General features: G+C 39.1%; 1 long non-coding RNA gene across 3 annotated transcripts in view; it reads left to right on the forward strand.

Annotated features, from left to right (window-relative positions):
* Positions 1-20923, forward strand: part of LOC309807206 — a 197026-nt gene that overhangs the window by 71918 nt on the left and 104185 nt on the right. For all 3 annotated transcript variants that reach the window (XR_014294525.1, XR_014294526.1, XR_014294527.1), the window contains exon 2: positions 13831-14076. This is a non-coding gene — a long non-coding RNA (uncharacterized lncRNA). The remainder of the gene's footprint in view (positions 1-13830; positions 14077-20923) is intronic.

Here is a 20923-nt window from a genome sequence, read left to right on the forward strand (position 1 = left end):
AATGCTGGGGAATTGCAGACAGCAACAGTACCTGAAGAACTGGAAAAGAGAACTTGATTAACTTGTATAACGTATAGAAAATCTTACTTCCTCTATTTTCAAGTCCACTGTTTTTGTCCAAAGCATGGCAGTTGAGGAAAGGACTCTTAGTGGATGTCCCTGCACTTTTGGATGAGGCCTGGGAGAAGTAACTGAAAATCCAGGTTAGGAAATATGTTGTTTTCATTTTTCACCTGGCACAGTGCCCAGCACATAGTGGTTGTTCAGTAAATACATACAGAAATAAATGAAAGAATGAACTTGCTAAGCAGTGTCCAAATGACCCCAAAGTGAAAAGAATAACAGTTAATTGGTGTCGAATTCTGACCTCATTGCAATTAGTTTTTACTGATGTGAATGCCCCTGGATGTGTTTGCTGATAATCTCTGTGACTTCTTTCTGGTGTTACAGTTTTGTGATAAAGATCGTGAACTTTGGAGTCATACCAACTTGAATTTGAATCCTGGTTCCGTCACTTACTAGCTGCATGGCCTTCAATAAGTTGCTTAACCTCTCTGAGTCTCACTTTCCTAATGTAAGGATGTCAGTACCTACTGTCTAGGATTGTTTGAGAATTAAATGAGATAGTCCATGAAAGAGTTTCATAAAGTTCTTGGAATTTAGTAAGCATTCAATAACAGTTGACTATTAACTTTTTATATTAATGGGGAGGAATGAGGTACTCGAGTCAGCCTTGATAAGCATGTACAGGGTTGAGAAACACTGATGGTTTTATTTGCTTTAGATAAAGTCAGAGTAAATATGGCTCATTCCATTACTTAATAAGTTGGTAAACATTCCCTTTGTGCCAAATAGTATGAATGGAAATATAAATCCAAAAGTAGAATTACAGAAAAGGTGTGGTGACCCATAATGACCAAATGCACCATGTACTGCGTTTCTCTTACATGCTGACACCTTGAAGTGAGGTCTAATAAAGAGAGCTGGTTCTGCTGGGATGATAATAACAAGGTCAAGGTTGTAGGTTTGATGCCTGAAATCAACCAGTTAGTGTGATATAGGGAAATGGTCTGCCTTTTCATTCCAGACAATGCTGGAGTATTGAAAATGACACAGGATGAAAGGGAAGAAAGGTGGCTCCTCACTCCTAGAAAGGTCCCTGAGACTCAAGTCCTATTGGTGGTTCATTAATCTCAGCTAAATTTTGAATTCTGATGTTATGTCTGGTCCTGTGCTAAGTGCTTTCCACCTGTCATCTTATTGAATGTAATGTTCATAACAGCAATGTGGGTGTTCTTTCCCCCAAAATCTACTCATTTATGAATCTTAGAGAAGTGAAGAATCTTGTCCAGGTTCCCTTGAAGAGCAAGTGGTGGAGTTGGGACTTGAATCTTGGTTTTTCCACCCTGAATTCTTGACCTCCAAGCTATGCATTTTTGCTTCAAGATGGTTATACTGTGTTTACAGCTTTGTTAATGAGGGATAGCCATTTTCTTAACAAAGATTAGAGCAATTTGACTTCCTGCTGGACACAAGATGTGTGTTTTTTCTTAGTACCCAATGTCTAAAGACTATAAAATGCCAGCAAAATCATTCATGAAGGTGGCTCTGACAACCATCCACTGAATGAGTTCAATGCTAGACTGTTCTCTTGCTTTGTTTGTTCATTCAAATGAGTCTTTAAAAAGTTGCATATATTCGTTTAAATACTGACTTCATAGAGAGGGTAGGAAGAAGTACCATATTTAAGTAATTCATTTTACTTACTGCTCTTTGTGATGTTTTGCCTGGGAATTTGCATACAATATGCATAATTAATATGTCATGGAGCTAAAATAATTTCTAAAGTTTCTAGTTTCAGGTTAATATATTTTATAATAAAAAATCAATTATAAAAAATCAATTAAATGATTATTTGAGTCATAGCCAGCTATAAGATACCCAAAGTGTCAAGATTAGTTAAAATACTTCCTGGAGCATAAATTAAGCATTTTAGGAAATGGCATTAATTCTGTTAGACTCATTCAAGATAATATTTAAGCAGATTAATACTCTGTGATTCCAAAAAGCCCAAAACATCTGATATTTCTAAAAGTCCTGGGCATAAGCCTGAGCTGTAAATAGGCTTGATTCTTATATGATCACTTAGCTTCATGCTATTCCCTGGCCCTTGACTGGCTCCAACCCTGACCAGGTATTATCTACACATTGGCTTTTGGTCTCCAAGGGACCGGGATGAATGAAACAGAATGAATTGCTTATGCAAGTTTATCACCACTTCCAAAACAGAGAGCACCCCGCCCCCAACACATACCCCTTTGTTGGTAAATTCAGCAACTATTCTTAGAGAGCAATTGACAGAAAATATTAAAATGTATATAATGTGCTAAAATTTAGCCTTTGTTTACTTAAACGTTATTCAACCTAAGTATAAAACACACTGCTAGGGCCCTTTAAAATTTTTTTGGTTAGATTTTTAATTCAACTATAAAGACAGTTCAAGTGAGAAACTTCAGTGCGTTGATTTTGTTCTTTGAGTCATTGCACTGTAATTAGTTGAGTTGTGTTTTAAATGCAGCACAAGAACATCTTTCTTGTCTGTTTATGTCAGAAAAAAATGACTAATGAGCACTTATCAAAAAGATGAACATTTTTTCATTAGATTAAGTACAATCAAAACAGATTTATAATGTACTATTATGTTTCAGCTTGGAATAAATTGAGTAAAATAGCTAATATCTTCACAGCTTCCTGAGAATTTCTTTGCACGGCAGGCTCCTCCTCCCCCACACATTTACACTTCAGGAAAGTGTCCATTTGTGGCAACTTTCTCTGTGGAGTCAAGACACATTCCCAAAGGATTTAGAATGCCCTTAATATTATTTGTAAAGTCTGAATATTTGTGAAACAGTTGTCAAAATTGATTTCCTTTGGATTATGCCAGTGTGCTTTGCTGCTTAATGACATAGTTCTTTAAAGTTGTTTTAAGAAATGACTTCCCCCTGCTTTCTCTTAGTGGTCAGTCAAAGTGCCAGCTGGTACTCAGTACCATGCAGAGCACTCTTCTATTTTGAGATTTTTGTATTTGCTCAAGTGGATGAATTTTAGCCTGTGTGTTACCAAGAGGTGCAGACGATGAAGGTTGATTCCTTGGGAAAGTTTCAAGTAAAGATGTATAAGTTAAGAAACGTCTCTCTTTTTTTTTTTTTTTCCTGCGGTACGCAGGCCTCCCACTGTTGTGGCCTCTCCCGTTGCGGAGCACAGGCACCGGACGCGCAGGCTTAGCGGCCATGGCTCATGGGCCCAGCCGCTCCACGGCATGTGGGATCTTCCCGGACCGGGGCACGAACCCGTGTCCCCTGCATCAGCAGGGGACTCTCAACCACTGCGCCACCAGGGAAGCCCTATTAATCTTTTATAATAAGAGATTTTTGTATCCCGTATAAGGGATTATTTTGCTTACCCCAATGCTAAAAATATAGTCTGTATTACTTTCTAGAAACTTTATTGTTTTTCCTTTTACATTTAGTTCTATAATTCATGTAGAATTGAATTGTGTGCATGTTTTGAGGTGGGATAAAGTTTCATTAAAAAATATAAATTATTAAAAATATTATCCTTTCCCCCATTGCATTCCAGTGGCACATTTTTCATAAGTTGCATGGTCTTATATGAGTGGCCTGTTTCCTAGACCCTGTTTCATCAATATATTTGTCTAGCCTGTGCCAATACCACTGTTTTAATTACCCTATACTTTATAATATATCTTAATATTTGGTAATGTAAATTCTTCAACTTTATTCTTTTTCATGTTTGTTTTGACTATTCTAAGTCTTTTACAGTTACATGTAAAATGTATGATCAATTTATTAGATTTCATAGAAAAGCCAGCTGGGGTTTTTATTGCCTTGAACTTAGATCAATTGGGAAGAACTGATATCCTCCCAGTACTTAGTCTTCCAGTACACGGATACGGTATATCCCTCCATTTATGTCATTCTTAATTTCTCTTAGCAGTGTTTTGTAGTTTTCAGTGTACAGGTCTTGCACATTTTTGACTAGTTTTGTTCCTAGGTATCTGGTGTTTTTGATGCTAGATATTCTTAGGTAGCTTATGTTTTACTAAAGTAAATGGTATTGTTTTAAAATTTCATTTTCCAATTGTTTAGTGTTAGTATCTATGAATACAATTGATTTTTAAGTATGATTTTAAGGGACTTTGCTAAATTCACTTTTTAATCCTTAATAATTTATTTGTAGATTATTTTGAATATTTTAGGCATATACTCATAGCATTTGTGAACAATGGTGATTTTTTTCTTAAAATTAAAAACAAGTTTATTTTCCTTGGGCCACAGTACAGTGTTTAATAGAAGTGATTGCAGACATCCTGATTTCATTCCCAATTTCAGTGGAAAAGCTTTCACTATTTTACCATTAATATATTTAATGCAGATTAAAAAAAAAGATATTCTTTATTAGTTAAGGCAGTTCCTTTTATTCTTACTTTGTTAGGATTTTTAAACACCACAAATGGGCATTGAATTTTATCAAATGCTTTTTTTTATATATTCAATGACTATATAACTTTCCTTATTTATTTAGTTAATGGGGGTAAATTATATTGATGGACTTTCAAGTTTTAAACCAGCTTAGTATTAGTGTTATAAATTAAGTTGGTTGAGGCCTATTCTTTTTATATATCACTGGCTTTGATCTGCCAATATTTAATTTGATTTTGCCAAATTATTGCATCTATGTTTATAAGAGAGATTGGCTTTATACTCTTCCTTTCTTGTAATACTTTTTCTTTATTGATAAGTTTTAGTATCAAGGCTGTACAGGCCTCATAAAATGTGTTCAGAAATGACTGCAGGGCTTCTCTGGTGGCACAGTGGTTGAGAGTCTGCCTGCCGATGCAGGGGACATGGGTTCGTGCCCCCGTCCGGGAAGATCCCACATGCTGCAGAGCAGCTGGGCCCGTGAGCCATGGCTGCTGAGCCTGGGCGTCCGGAGCCTGTGCTCCGCAACGGGAAAGGCCACAACAGTGAGAGGCCCGCGTACTGAAAAAAAAAAAAAGAAAAAAAGAAATGACTTCACTTTATTTGTTCTTTGGAATAATTTGTATAAGATTGGTGATAGTTCATGAAATGTTTAAAGAATTTACTGATGAAGCCATTTGATCCTGAAGTTTTCTTTGTGGACAGGCTTTAATTACAGATTCACATTTTAATGGATATAGGACTATTTGAATTTTCTGTTTCTTCTTTTGTCAGTTTTGGTAAGTTAGTATTTTTAAATATGAATTTGTGCATTTCATCTAAATTATCAAATTTATTGGTCTAAAGTTATTTATAACATCTTATCGTTTTAATACCTCTGTTATCTGTAGTGATGTCCCTTTTTCATTTCTTATGTTGATAATTTGTCCCCTCTTTTCTTTCTACAGTCTTACTGGGGTTTTTATGAATTTTATTTTGTTTTATTTTCTCAAAGAAAAAACTTTTGGCTTTATTGTATTTTCTACTGTAGGGATTGACAAAGTATGGCTCATGGGTCAAATCTAACCCATTACCTGTTTTTGTAAATATAGTTTTATTGTAACACAGCTATTTCCATTCATTTATGTATTGTCTATGCCTGTTTTTGCATTACAGTGGCAGAGTTGAGTAGTTGTGACATATCTTATGGCCCACAAAATTTTAAATATTTACCATTTGTCCCTTTATAGAAAAAATTTACTGACTTCTCCTCTATTATTTATTTTTGTCTATTTTATTGATTTTTGTCCTTATCTTCATTATTGCTCTCATATCCTTTCTTTTAGTTTAATTTGCTGCTCTTTTTCAAGCTTGTTGAGATGGATCCTTAGATCATTCATTTTCATCCTTAGATTTTCATTTAACTATTGTATTTTCTCTAACTGCAAGTTAGGTATATCCCACAAGTTTTTATATGTCATATTTTTATTACTGTTCTATTGAAAATGTTTTCTTATTTTCCATTGTGATTTCTTATTTAACTTTATTAATTGATTTTCAGGCTTTTGGGGAGTTTTAAAATTGTGTTTTTGTTGTAGTTATTGTTATTGAGTTTTAGATGAATTCCACTGTGGTCAGAGAATAGACTCTGATTTTAATTCTTTAAAATTTGTTGAGATTTGTTTTATGACCCAGTATATGCTTTATTTTGGTAACTTCTATATGTACCTAAAAATAATGTGTATTTGGGCTTCCCTGGTGGTGCAGTGGTTGAGAATCCGCCTGCCAATGCAGAGGACACGGGCTTGAGCCCTGGTCCGGGAAGATCCCACGTGCCGTGGAACAACTAAGCCCATGCGCCATGACTGCTGAGCCTGCGCTCTAGAGCCTGTGAGTCACAACTGCTGAAGGCCGTGTGCCTGGAGCCTGTGCTCCACAACAGGAGAAGCCGCTGCAATGAGAGGCCCATGCACCACAACAAAGGGTAGGCCCTGGTCACCTCAACTAGAGAAAGCCCATGTGCAGCAACGAAGACCCAACACAGCCAAAAATAAATAAAATAAATAAATTTATTTTAAAAAACCCAATAATGTGTATTCTACAATCAAGTGGGTCCTGTGTTAAGTTTTTAATCATGTTGTTCTAATTTTCTATAGATTATTTTCTGCTTCTTCTTTGAGCTGTTGAGAGAGGTGTGTTAGAGCTGTTCATTGCAATTGGGAATTGGTTTATTACTCCTTTAGTTTTGTTAGTTTTTACTATATTTGAGTCTGTGTTATGAAATCTTTGTTGAATTGACATTTTTATCTTTACTGAAAGTTTCTCTTTTATACGTAGTAATACTTCTTGCCTTAAAATCTGTTTTGTCTGTCATTAGTATATCTACACCAGCCTTTTTTCTTGTTTATGTTTGTATGTTTTCCATCATTTTACTACCAACTTTTCTGTGTCCTTATATTTAAGGTGTCTATTATAAATAACATGTGGTTGGGTTTTAAAAAAATCCATTCTGACAGTCTATGCCTATTATTTGGAGTAGTTTGTTATAATTCATGTAATTATTGCTGTTTTATTCAAATCCACTATACTGTTTGTTTTTTGTTTGTTTCATCTATTTTTTGGTCCTTTCACCTGACATATTATCTTCTTTTGGATTTGAAAAGTATCTTTATTGTTTAGTTTTCCCTTTGTTAATTAAATATTCTTTTTCTGATATTTTTCTGATTATCCTAGAGGTTACATCATGCTTCCTTGACTTATATTCAACCTTAAATTAGGATTGTTATCACTTACTAAAAAAAGAAAAGGTCTTATAACACTATAACTGAATTTACCCTCCTATCTCTTTTGCTACTGTTCTGGGATAGTTTAATTCTCTATGTATTTTAAATGCCACAAGATATTATTAATATTGTTTTAAGCAGTCATTATTAATTTAAATTAACCCATCTATCTACTCTTTCCATTGCTCTTTATTCTCTTCTGCATTAATATGCTTTCATTGAGGGTCATTTTCCTCCTATCTGAAGAGTGCCCTTCAGCATTTCCTAGCGTAGGTCTGTTTGGGATAAATTCTTTCAGTTTTTGTTAAAATGACTATTTATTTTGCTTTCATTTTTGAAGGATGTTTTCTCTGGGTGTAGAATTCTAGCTCTGCAATCATTTACTTTAAGAATTTTAAAGGTGCCACTCCTTTCTTTTTTATTGTTTCCATTGACTAAGTCATATTGTTGTTGCTTTGAAGGTAAAGTGTCTTTTTTTTTTTTTCCTGTATTTAAGATTGTCTTTGTCTTTGTTTTCAGCAGTTTTGTTATGTTTGGTTTTCTTTAATTTATGCAGCTTGTGTTCATAATGATTCTTGAATCTGTGGCTTCATTTCTTTCAGTTTGGGGAAAATTTCTGCCAATATTTCTTTAAATATTGCTTATTACCCATTATCTCTCTCTTTCCTGCTTTAAAAAAAAGTAGTGTCCTGTCTGTTGCTTATGTTTGTTTTGTATTTTAAAGCCTTCTATCTGTTTGTGCTTCAGTCTAAATATTTAGACTGATTTATCTTCCAGTTAATTAGTTCTCCCTTCTGTAAGTAGTCTATTGTGTAACTGATCTATTGAATTCATAATATAATGATTGTATTTCATAGATTCCAATGCTCTGGTAAAATTATCAAATTTTTTAATCTGTTTTTTGAACATATTAGTGATAGCTTTTCAGGGTAACTTTTGATTTTTTTATAACTTCGAATTTACAGAAAACTTGTAGGAATAGCAGAAAGCATTACTGTATATCTTCTAACTAGATTCACCAATTTTTTACATTTTTGTCCTCATTTACTTTATCATCTTCCCCTCCATGCACATATATTATCCCCCCACCCACCCAACACATACACATTATTTCTTTCTGAACCATTTGGCAAGATGTTGCAGATGTCATCCTTCTTTATTCCTAAATTCTTCAGTTTGTATCTACTAAGAACAAGGAATTTCTCTTACACAACTAAAGTACAACTTCAAAATTAGAAAGTTTAATATTGATACAATACTGTTACCTGATCTACAGTCTAAATTACAATTTTATCAATTATTCCAATAATGTCCCTTCTAGCAACACCTTTTTCCCAGTCTAGTGTGTAATCTAGGATCATACATTGCATTTAGTTGTCATGTTTGTTTGGTCTCCTTTAATTGAAACAATTCTTCTTTATCTGTCTTTCATGATCTTGATAATTTTTTTTTTTTTTTTTTTTTTTTTCCCAGTATGCGGGCCTCTCACTGTTGTGGCCTCTCCCGTTGCGGAGCACAGGCTCCGGACGCGCAGGCCCATCAGCCATGGCTCACGGGCCTAGCCGCTCCGTGGCATGTGGGATCTTCCCGGACTGGGGCACGAACCCGTATCCCCTGCATTGGCAGGCATACTCTCGACCACTGCGCCACCAGGGAAGCCCTGATCTTGATAATTTTGAAGAGTACAGAACAATTACTTTGTAGAATGTTCTTTAATTTTGGTTTCTCTGGTGTTTCATCATGATTAGATTCAGATATTGCATTGTTGGCAGAAATAACACAAAAGTGATACAGTGTCCTTCACAGTCCATCATATCAGGAGGCATTTGATGTTCATTTGCTTCATTATTAGTGATATTAACTTTGATAACTTGGATAAGGAGCTATGTTGCCAGTATGAGCCAACATAAACGTACCATTATTAATTTGTAGTGAGTAAATAATTTGTGGGGAAATACTTTGAGACAGTGCAAATAATCTGCTCCTCACCCAGTATAAACTTGTACCCAGTATATCTTAGCATCTGTCAATGATTGTTGACTGAATCAATTATTACTATGATATTTGAATCAATTATTACTAAGATATTTGCGAAATGATGATTTTCTAACTCCATTATCCTTTCTACATTTATTACTGAGCATACTTATATGTAAGGGATAACTTTCCTTCACCCCCTTTTATTAATTTGGTAGACTTAATTCTTATTTAATTCAAAAGGTTATAATGCATTGATCTCATTTTGAAATTTGATGCTCAAATGTTTCGGATTTGGCCATTGGGAACTCATTCAAGCAGGCTCCATGAACTTAAAAAAATTTTTTTAATTAATTAATTTATTTTTGGCTGCATTGGGTCTTTGTTGCTGCGTGCAGGCTTTCTCTAGCTGCGGTGAGCGGGGGCTACTCTTTGTTGCGGTGCGCGGGCTTCTCATTGCGGTACCTTCTCTTGTTGTGGAGCACAGGCTCTAGGCGCGCGGGCTTCAGTAGTTGTGGCTCGCGTGCTTAGTTGCTCTGGGGCATGTGGGATCTTCCCGGACCAGGGCTCAAACCCACGTGCCCTGCATTGGCAGGCGGATTCTTTACTGCGCCACCAGGGAATCCCCTCCCATGAACTTTTAACATGCCCATAATTCTTTGAACATTTCTTTACTTTCTGGCACAGTAAGGTATTCCAGGATCATCTTTTACTTTATTTGTCCCATCATTAGAATCAGTTGTTTTCTTTAAGGAGCCCTGGTTCCTTTTTGTGGAGATAGGTATTTACAAACTAAGATCTGGGCGCTAAGTGTGCTGATTTTCTACTGGAGTGCCGTTATGTCTAGGCTCAGCTGGGCTAGGAAATCTCTCTCTCTGCATCTAATCGAGGAGTTCATATTGATGCTCCCAGATCTAATCTAACACCAGAAGGTTCATTTTAGTCTTTTTCTTTTCCATATTTGTAAGTCCTTTTTCCAAGTGACAAACTTGGTTCACATTATCCTCAGTATATTTACTCACTTGCCCAGGCTTAGATTCACAGAAAGTGTTTCAGAATTGCTAACCCTACCACTATAAAAAAATCATACCAACTAACCAGTGTTCAATACTTGTTAAAAGATTTTTGTTTTCAAACTGAGGGTATATAATGAAAACTCTGTATTCAAAAGTAATTATTTTTCCCTTCAGTGTTATTCATTTGAATTATAGGCTTATTTGTTTTTGTTTATATTCCATTTTTGGTTTCTTTCCTGTCCATCACTGTTAATTTAACTTCATCGTCTTCATCATCATCATTATTTTATGTATGTAAAGCATTAACATGCTTCCAAAACTCAAAATTACACAAAAATCTATATTGAGAGGAGTGTCACTTCCCCTTTCTCACCCCATGCACCTTAATGCACCCTTATTAGTTTCTGGCTCATCCTTCCTGAGTTTCTTTTTTTTAAATACAAATAAATACATTTATATTATCTTATTTCCTCTTCTTTCTTACACAAACGTATCATACTATATATACCCTTTTGCACTTTGCTTTTATTGATTGACAGCAAATATATCCTGGAAATCACTCCATATCACACTTCTATAGTTTTTATTTACAGTTGCATAATATACCATTGTGTGAATATACCATAGCTCATTCAACCAATCTCCTATGTGTGTTTTTTCCCAGTATTTTTCAATCACAAATAGTGATGTACTTTGTTCGTATGTTTTTGTTTTGTTTTGTTTTGTTTGTTTTTACATTCTTGAAGGTGTATCTTCAAGGTAAATGCTTAGATGCAATTCAAAAGGTAAACTCACTTGTGGTTAGATATGGTCAAATTCTCCTCCCATAAAGGTGGGGGGAGATTCCCACCATCAGTGTATAAAGCTCTCTTTCCTCATGGCTATGTCAAGAGAATGTGCTATCAAGCTTTGTAATTTTTACCAAATATAATCATTGAGAAATGGTATCTCAGCATAGTTATAATTTGCAGTTATAATTTCCATTATAACTGAAGTTGTCCATCTTTTCATATGTTTAAAGGTCATTTAAAATCTTTATTTGTGAATTGTCTGTCTGTGACTTTTGCTTATTTTTCTATTTGGTTTTTGATCTTTTTCTCCCTTCAGTTTTAGAGTTCTTTATGTGTTGGGCCTTTTATCTGTGATGTATGTTATTCATAGTTATTTTTAAATCTGTGTGAGTCTGTGGGACTATTTTTATTTTATTTTATTAAAAAAAATTCCTCTGTTCCTCTTTCCTGGTTGGCCTGGTATTTTGAAACTGAAAGTCTGGGGTCTTTGCCCTCCTCCTTGGCAGCTCTGAAAGCTCATTTTTGGGTTCTCAGTGCAATGAGACTCCTGTTTCCTCCTGAGATTTTAGTCGTGTACAGTTGCTTCTGCTGGTTTCTTTGTTTTCTCTGAGCATGTGCAGCTTGTGAGTCAGTAAAGTCCTTGAGGGGAACTTGCCCTATTAGGCTCACTTCTCTGCAGCTCACTTTCTCCAGGATGTTGGCCTTTCAGTTTTTGTCAACTCTTCCAACACAGCAAGACCACTGCAAGCTCTAGGTTGCTGTTACCTCTTCAGCCTTTATTCCCCATGTGGTGAATTGGCAAGTGCCCTGATGAGAAACAGCAGAGGCCAGTGTGTTACCCTGTCCCTGGGGGTACAGACTGTAGAGTCCTGCTGCTGTGATTTTTTTCCCTCAAATGTTCAAACAGCTCTTTTATGTTTCATCTAGCTCCTGTAGTTGTTCTCAGACAGAGAGGTTATTCTGATACAGGTTATTCCATCATAACTGGTATTCCATTCCAGTCATCTTTCCACTTAGCACATTGCATTAAATTTGTATGGAAATGAGAGAACACAGTCAAATTGACAAAGCATTTTAAAATTGACAAGGAAATTGGCCTGCTCGTACACTGCTGTGGAGGGTATGAATTGGTACCACCTTTCTGGAGGGCATTAATTTATATCAAAATCCTTAACAACTCACTTACCTTTTGACCCAGCAATTCTGCTTCTAAGTATTTATCCTAAGAAAATGATCGTGGATGTGTGCGAAGGTTTATTTACAAAGATTCCAATGCCATTTAACAAACTTGGAATCAAAATTCTCAATATGCAGCAAAAGAATATTTGAGAAATTTTGGTGCTTCAATATAATGGAATATAACAGAATCCAGCACTGCAAGTGATATAAGAGAATATTTAAGCATATTTAGACACTCTCTCTATTTAACATTAGAGAATATTGTTAAGCACAGGAGATTACAAAACAACATGAGCAGTACGGTCCTATTTAAGAATGTGTACATAGATATATAAATATAAGACTGGAATAATGCACACAGAAGTGTTAATAGCTTATTAACATTGTTGGTATTGTTGGGTTGTTGGGTTTTTTTTCCCCTTTGTGCATAATCTAAACATTTTCCATAGGACATTACTTTTGTTCTGAAAGAAAACTAATGCACTTAAAAGAAAAAACCCTTATAGTTGATAGGCACAATTGATAATATTTTCTGGTAAACATTTTACTTTATACTGGTTGCCCAAACTCTATCTTTATGCCCTTGGTGATGTTACAGATTTTGTCAGAAACAGTACCCTCCTTGAAATATTTTGTGGAATAGAGCACCCCCATACAAATGTACTTTAAATTCCTACTAGTCAAATTCAAGCAAAGGCTTCACTTGCTTCTGTCAGTGTGTGCCAAAGCCTTTTAAAATAAGGAGTCCTGGGCTTCCCTGGTGGCGCAGTGGTTGAGGGTCCGCCTGCCGATGCCGGGGACACGGGTTCGTGCCCCGGTCCGGGAAGATCCCACATGCCGCGGAGCAACTAAGCCTGTGCGTCACAACTACTGAGTCTGCCCTCTAGAGCCCGCGAGCCACAGCTACTGAGCCCACGTGCCACAACTGCTGAAGCTCACATGCCTAGAGCCTGTGCTCCGCAACAAGAGGAGCCACTGCAATGAGAAGCCTGCGCACCACAAGGAAGAGTAGCCCCCGCTCGCCGCAGCTAGAGAAAGCCCGTGCGCAGCAACAAAGACCCAACGCAGCCTAAATAAATAAATACATAAATAGGTTTGTGGCAAGGACCTGGATTATCAGGGAAGATTTATTTCCTAGCCAAAAAAAAAAAAAAAAAAAAAATTGAATTTCCTTCTTTTTTTTAAATTTAATTAATTTATTTTTGGCTGTGTTGGGTCTTTGTTGCTGTGCACGGGCTCTTCTCTAGTTGTGGCGAGTGGCGGCTGCTCTTTGTTGCAGTGTGCAGGCTTCTCATTGCGGTGGCTTCTCTTGTTGTGGAGCATGGGCTCTAGGCGTGTGGGCTTCAGTAGTTGTGGCTCGTGGGCTCAGTAGTTGTGGTGCATATGCTTAGTTGCTCTGTGGCATGTGGGATCTTCCCAGACCAGGGCTGGAACCCGTGTCCCATGCATTGGCGGGCAGATTCCTAACCACTGCGCCACGAGGGAAGTCCCCTCTAATTTCTTTTTGAAACCAATGGCCAAAATGTAATGCAATTGCTTTTGTAAAACTAAAATCAAGATTTCCGGAGACCGTTCTTATCCTCTATTGCTTTTTTTCTTGAAGGTACTCCCCAAGGCAGCAATTACCAACTACGACCTTTTGGGTTTTGAGGCTGCTTCCTAGGAATGTCCGTTCCTTGGCTACATCCTCAGAGAATCAGAGAGTTGAGGATTGCAGCCAGCACCACGAGGCCTATGGGTACTTCTTGCTCATCCAGACGAGGTGGCAGGACAATGACCAGTACGGCCATGGGAACAATGCTGTGTACTACAGCTACTTAGACACGATTATCAACCAGTACCTGATGAGGTAAGTGTGGGTTTTGCAGCCCCCATCCTCATGTCACCCCTCTGGCATGCTCTCTGGTGGGAGTTCATGCAGGGGATTCCTCTAGTGTTTCTGCTAGTATACCTCCTTTGTTGAGCCAGCCGAAAGTCAGATTATTCTGGAGAACAGCAGGACCGATAGGTTAGTGAGGATAGTGTCCTGCTGCTCCTGCAGTTGCAGGTGTTTGTCTATCTTGGTCCTTTGCACTAAATTGTCAGCAATTGTGCAAGCTTTGAGTCTCAATTAAACAACTACACAACAAGCTACGTAATATTCAAACCCTGGAGTTTGAGCAGACAGTAACTTCAGCCCTCAAGGCCTTTTTGTGAGAAAAGCAGCTGCTTCCCCCACCAAGGGCACATAAGGGGGAGGAGAGAGAGCAAAGATGTTTATTATAGCCTCTGAATGCCATGATGACACAATTGCCATTGGAGGTGTGTTTGCAAGATTGGTTACTGCATGTTTGGTTAATATAATTGTCTGTATGAAAGATTGAGCTGCATAGAGAGATCTGTGTAAATCCCAGCTCCACCTTGCATTAACTGTGCAGTTTGGATAAATTATTTAACCTGTTGCATCTTTTGTAAAAATAACTTGCATTTATTGAGAGCTCTCTCTTTGTTTGGCACTGTAAAGCCTTTACACGGCCTTTCTTGTTTAATCCTAAAACAACTTGATGAGAGAGTAGCAGATTGTTGGTCCACTGCCCAAACCTCCTTGCCTGTAACTTTCAGGGCGCACTGGTCTGACCGTCCACTGTCAGCACTAGCCTTTCTTTGCCTAAGGACTTTCTCTGGCCACCAGAGCCCCTTTGGCTGGCAGGCCAGAAGTGCAAGGAATCAATGTTCCCCAAAAGCAACCTTCAGTCACTGACTGATGGGAGTTAGTATATGAATACCCCAGCTTCCTTACCTCTTGGATGAGATAACTCTGAGCTGCACACTGTATACAGGCTCCCAGCCTTCCCTAGTGGGATTAGGCTCCAGTTCCCAGAGTGGAAGCTTTAAAAAATTGAGATAAAATTTACATAACACAAAACCTACTATTTTAACCATTTAAAGTGTACAATTCGGTGGTTTTTAGTATATTCACAACGTTGTGTAGCCATCACCACTACTTAATTCCAGAACATTTCTATCACCCCTCAAAAGAAGCCCCCTACATGTTCATAGTCACGCAGTTCCCCTCTCCTCCCATCCTCTGGCAACCTTTCTGTCGCTATAGATGTGTCAATTCTGGACATTTCGTATAAATGGAATCATAGTATATATAATCTTTTGTGTCTGGCTTCTTTCACTCAGCATGATGTTTTCAGGGTTGGTCCACGTTGCAGCTTGCATCAAGCTTGTTTTTTTTTATGGCCAAATACTATTCTGTTGTATGGATAAGCCATATTTTGTTTATTCATTTGTCATTTGATGGACATTTGGGTTGTTCCCCCTTTTTGGCTATTATGAGTAATGCTGCTATGAATATTTGTATACAAGTTTTTGTGTGGACATGTTTTCAGTTCTTTTGGGTATGTACCTAGAATGGAATTGCTTGAGTCACATGGTAACTTTATATTTAACTTTCTGAGTAACCATCAAACTGTTTTCCACAGTGATTGTGCCATTTATATTCCCACCAGCCATGTATGAGGATTTCAGTTTCTCCACATCCTTGCTAACACTTGTAATTATTTACCTTTTTTGCTTATAGTCATCCTGGTGTGTATGAAGTGGTATCTCATTTTGAGTTTCATTTGCATTTGCCTGATGACTAATGATGTTGAGCATCTTTTCACATGCTTATTGGTCTTTGGTACATCTTCTTTGGAAACATACCTATTCAAATCCTTTCTCCATTTTTCAACTGGGTTATTTGTATTTTTATTGTTAGGTTGTAAGAGTTCTTTATATATTCTGGATACTAGACCCTTATCATATAATATGATTTACAAATACTTTCCCCTGGAGATCAAGATGGTGGAGTAGAGGGATGTGGAGCTCACTCCCTCCCACAAATAAATCAAAAATACATCTACATGTGGAACAATTCTCACAGAATACCTACTGAAAGCTGGCAGAAGAGTTCATACAAGCAAAGGTGCAAGAAAAGATCCTCATGTCACTGGGTAGGATGAAGGGAAAAGGGAGAGGAAGACAAATACTTTCTCCCATTCTGTAGGTTTTTTCATTTTCTTGCTAGTGTCCTTTGACACACACAGGCTTTTAATGTTGATGACAGTGGTAACTGTTTGAATAGCAAATGCTTTATTGGCTACTTTCCCTTCCTGTCCCTTCCTCGTTTCTGCAGGAGCACTTCACCTAAAAGAAGTACCTTATAGTTCTCACTCGCATTGCATATTTACTATGTGAGGGAAATTTAATTCTTTTTTTCTTCGAAAGGATATGCTTTCACTTGAAGAGTACCTCGTTCTCTTGGATGCTATGTGGCCCTGAATTGTCACACTAATTTTACTTTTTATGCACCTGTCAGTGATTCCTCTAGAAGTAGCTTGTACTTGCTTACTTATGAATAATAAACCGTCTTTTTCAGCACTCATGATAGCTTTTAGGAGAATGTGTGCTTTATACTTTGAAATCCACAGCAGGAGGTAAAAACAGTATTTGAGGCTATTTGTAATTTCACATCATTTGTCATAGGGAAACTTGACAATGAATTTTCCCAATTCGCTCCAGGGCTACTTACTCTTTTCTAAGGAAGGATCAGCCTTGTAATTTCTTTGGATTGACTCTCAATTGTATTGCAGTTGAGACCTAGTGGTATGTCTTGGTCAGTTTGGGCTGCTGTAATAGAAATTTAAACTGTAAACTGTAAACCACTGTAAACTGGTGGTTTAAACAATAGAAATTTACTTCTCACCATTCTGGAAGCTAGGAAGCCCAGATCAGGGTACCAGCATGGTTGAGTTCTGGGGAGGGCCCTCTTCTTGGTTTGCAGACGGCCGCCTTCTTGCTGTATCCTCACATGACCGAGGGAAGAGAGATTGAGCCACCCTCATGACCTCTTCTAAATCTGATTACCTCCCAAAGACTCTACCTCCTAATACCATTCCATCAAAGGGTAGGGTTTCAATATATGATCTGGGGAGAACACAGACATGCGTGCAGTCCACAACATGACTTTTGTGACTTTTGAAGTGTTCCATTTGTAAATGGGGCTTCTAGAAAGACAATGTGCAGATAATGATTGAGTCCTTTATCCAGTGGAGGTTGTGTCTGTGTGGTCTCAGTTTGTTGTAAACCGTTTCATCCAAGGTCTGCTTCTGCCAATTGTGGGGGTAGGGATGGGGGTTGGCAGCATGTAAGGAAGAATTTCTGCCAGAATAGTGTCCTGTTTCATGTAGAGGCCTCCAGGTATTACACATTGACTCCAAAACTGTGAAAATACCCTAACTATTGTGGTCAGGGACTTCCGGATCATGACAGAAAATGAGTTTACCTTTATACGTTTTCTAAGAGATCTGAGGATTGTTTAATAGGTGGCTCACTGACTGTCAAAAGGCAAGCCAGCACCACATAGAGGTGTGAGGACACTGGGAAAACCAGCCAGGGAGAGGCAGCCTCATTTCACCAGTGTGAGCCAATGTGAGGAAGGCAGCTGGTCAGGTGGAAGCAATGCATCCCAGCCTGGCTTGCACACTTGCCTCCTTCCGCTTGGCTTTCTAAGGATAGGTGGCACTGTACAGGTACCAAACACTATGGGATCATCAATGAGCAACATCCTTGTCTAGAAGATTCCCTCTTTGGGGGGGGGTTTCTCCGGGAGAGGGAACCAGGGAGTAATGGAGGGCGTGGCAGGGGAGGGAGAGAAAGACAGCAGAAGAGACCACGGACTGCCCGAAGTTCCCATCACTTTGACACGCGGAAGGGGTTAAGTCATTCTTGAACAGTTTATTGCTCATCAATTGTAATTAAATATGTTTATATTAAATTATGTTCTGTAATGAATGTAAAATCCTTTAGCCTATGCTGTTATTAGAACCAGATGCTGAAGTACCAACAATATTTCAACATGACTGTGCTGCCTCGCCAGCTGTCTAACTGTAATTACTTTAATCTCAGCTTGTTATCTAATTATCACCTTTGTAAAGGGAAAAGTACTCTCTAATGCTTACTGATTGTTTCAGATGATGATGAAGAGCGGGGAACAGCTGTCAGAGATCATGGGCCCTGCTTATCACAAAGAAGGAACTTATCCTGAGATCTGTTCTGGGCCAAACTGCTGAAAAAAGATGTCCCAGGCAGGAACTGGGGACTAGTCAGTAAGGGGAGACAGTTGGTGTGGTAGTTAAGGGTCTGGCCCCTGTGGATAAACTGTCAGGTGACATCTGCCTCCTCCAATGATGGCTGGGGGACAAGTTACTTAGTCTGTTTAAGACTTAGTTGCCTCATCTGTAACGTGGAGACAGTAATAATACTAAAATCGACCTCGAGGATTCCTGGGGAGATTAAATGAGATAAAACATATGAAGCAGTGCCTGACAAAATGTCCATACGTAGTAAATGTTAACTATTTTTTCTTTTTGAAAAAAATCAATGTTGGTTTTCAACATTTCCCTCTAAGCCAAATCTGAAACAACGGAAATGGGTATCTAAATGCCAGCGGCTTGGCATTACCAGTTTGTTTTCCAAATTATCTTTAAGTCTGTCCTTTTGGGACTGAAATTCACCTTTGCACTGCTTATTCAAAAATGGTTCACCCAGCCGGTATAGATAAGTATTGTCAGGAAAATCTCTTGAGGGGGAATAAACCATTTTGGAGTATTCTTCAGTACTTTATGCATGTACTTTCATGTCAGCAGTTGGTGTGGTAACTGTAGTTCATTCCAAAATAATCATTAAAGCAGATTCTTGGGCTTCCCTGGTGGCGCAGTGGTTGAGAATCTGCCTGCTAATGCAGGGGACACGGGTTCGAGCCCTGGTCTGGGAGGATCCCACGTGCCGCGGAGCGACTGGGCCCGTGAGCCACAACTACTGAGCCTGCGCGTCTAGAGCCTGTGCTCCATGACGGGAGAGGCCGCAATAGTGAGAGGCCCACGCACCGCGATGAAGAGTGGCCCCCGCTTGCCACGACTGGAGAAAGCCCTCGCGCAGAAACGAAGACCCAACACAGCCAAAATAAATAATAAATTAATTTAATAAAAAAAAAAAAAAAAAAGCAGATTCTTTTAGGATGTTTATTGAGCTTCTAATATCCTCCACGCTTTACCTCTCAGGGCTACACGCCCATCAGAGGGGAGCTGGCAGCCTCTCCCTGCTGTGGAATAGCACGTCCACCTCCCCAGTTAGACTGTGAGCCCCTTGAGGGCAGGAGAGGGCCTTCATTATTCTTTTGAATCCTGAGAAGCTGCCCTGCCTGGCATGTATTTTGTCCTTCCTCAGTACATATTCCTGAAAGAACTGAACAAAATAACGCATCCTCAGACCATCCTGATCCAGGGTTTTTCCTTTCCCAGTGGCACAAAGAAGCACTACCTCTCGGAGCCGTGGGACAGGTCTCAGTCCCCCATGACTTTTCCTGCCGCCTGTTACTGCATCCTCGTTCCAGGAAACCAAAAGGCAGGCCTGCAGGGAGACAGGTCAGAGCGCTCAGCTGGGGCTGACCGTCATGGTGACATGTCAGCTCTGTGTGGTTTTGCAGTGAGAGGGGCAGGAGGGCTGAGCTGGCGCATCCTGAGGCATTCCCCCTGAGGAGGGCAGGGCAGTGGGCCTTTAATGTCAGGGATGCCCAGGTGCAAAGAGGGCTGCTTTGTGAGACAGGCTCCCGCTGTTCATCAAAAGAATGGAATTGTCCCGAACTCCCCATAAACTCCGTTCAGTGGAAGGCACACACCCAGCTCTGGAGTTACTCTTTGTTACAGTATATTTGGCTATTGAAGGAAATATCCTAAAATGAGAGAAATAACCGAGCAGCAGAGACCTTAAATCTCTGCCTGAGCCTCATGTCCCAGCACTCCTCTCATGGTCCCTTTCTCTCCTGCGGTGGTAAACCACCCGTGGTCCCTCGCCAGCAGCGTGCTGACGCTGTGCCTTTGTTCAGCTGTTGCCTCTACCTGGAATGCCCCTGCTCCTGTTCTTCAACAGTCCAACCCTCCCAGCTACCCTCAGAAATAGGATGTGTGCCCATTCTCTGTATCCCCATAGGATCCTGGCTTTTCTGTATCAGAGGTCCACACACTTTTCAGTAAACGGCCAGATATGAAATATTTTTGGCTTGGTGGGCCGTGGGTCTCTGTAGCAACTACGAGGCTCTGCTGTTGTGGTAGGAAAGCAGCCATAGACGACATGTAAATGAATGTGTGTCTGCGCTCCAAGAAAACTTTATTGTAGTTCCCTGCTTATTTCACTTCTCCGTGCTCTTGTACTTGTACAGTTCAAGGCACTCTTGTGGCTGCTTCATCATGGATTGTTAATGCATCGTTACTGAGTTTTTCCTGTTGTAATGACCTGTCACCCTAATCTGAACTCCTCAAGCTATGAACTGTAATGTTTTAGCCTTGGTTTCCCCACAAAGCAGAGCTGAGATAAGCTCTTGCTTACAGGTAGTTTGTTTTATTAGAAATGGATCCCAAGGAGGAAGAGTGGGACCTAGGAGGAGTGAACTAGAAGGAAGGCCAACCCAGCGTTACTGAGCTGATCAGCAAGGTGGGCAACAGCAGCTATATTCCACTGGGATCCCGAGGAGCTGTGTAGAATGGGCCTCAGAATTCTCTGCCCACAGGACAGAAATAGGAGCATTTATCCACTGGCTCCGTCCCTCACTGGTCAAGGTTTGCCCCATGGGGTGTTAGGTCCCTCCCTCTTCCAAGTGTGTGAATGTG

Source organism: Mesoplodon mirus, assembly GCF_964341445.2.
Source record: "Mesoplodon mirus genome assembly, chromosome: 7".
Lineage (NCBI taxonomy): Eukaryota > Metazoa > Chordata > Mammalia > Artiodactyla > Ziphiidae > Mesoplodon > Mesoplodon mirus.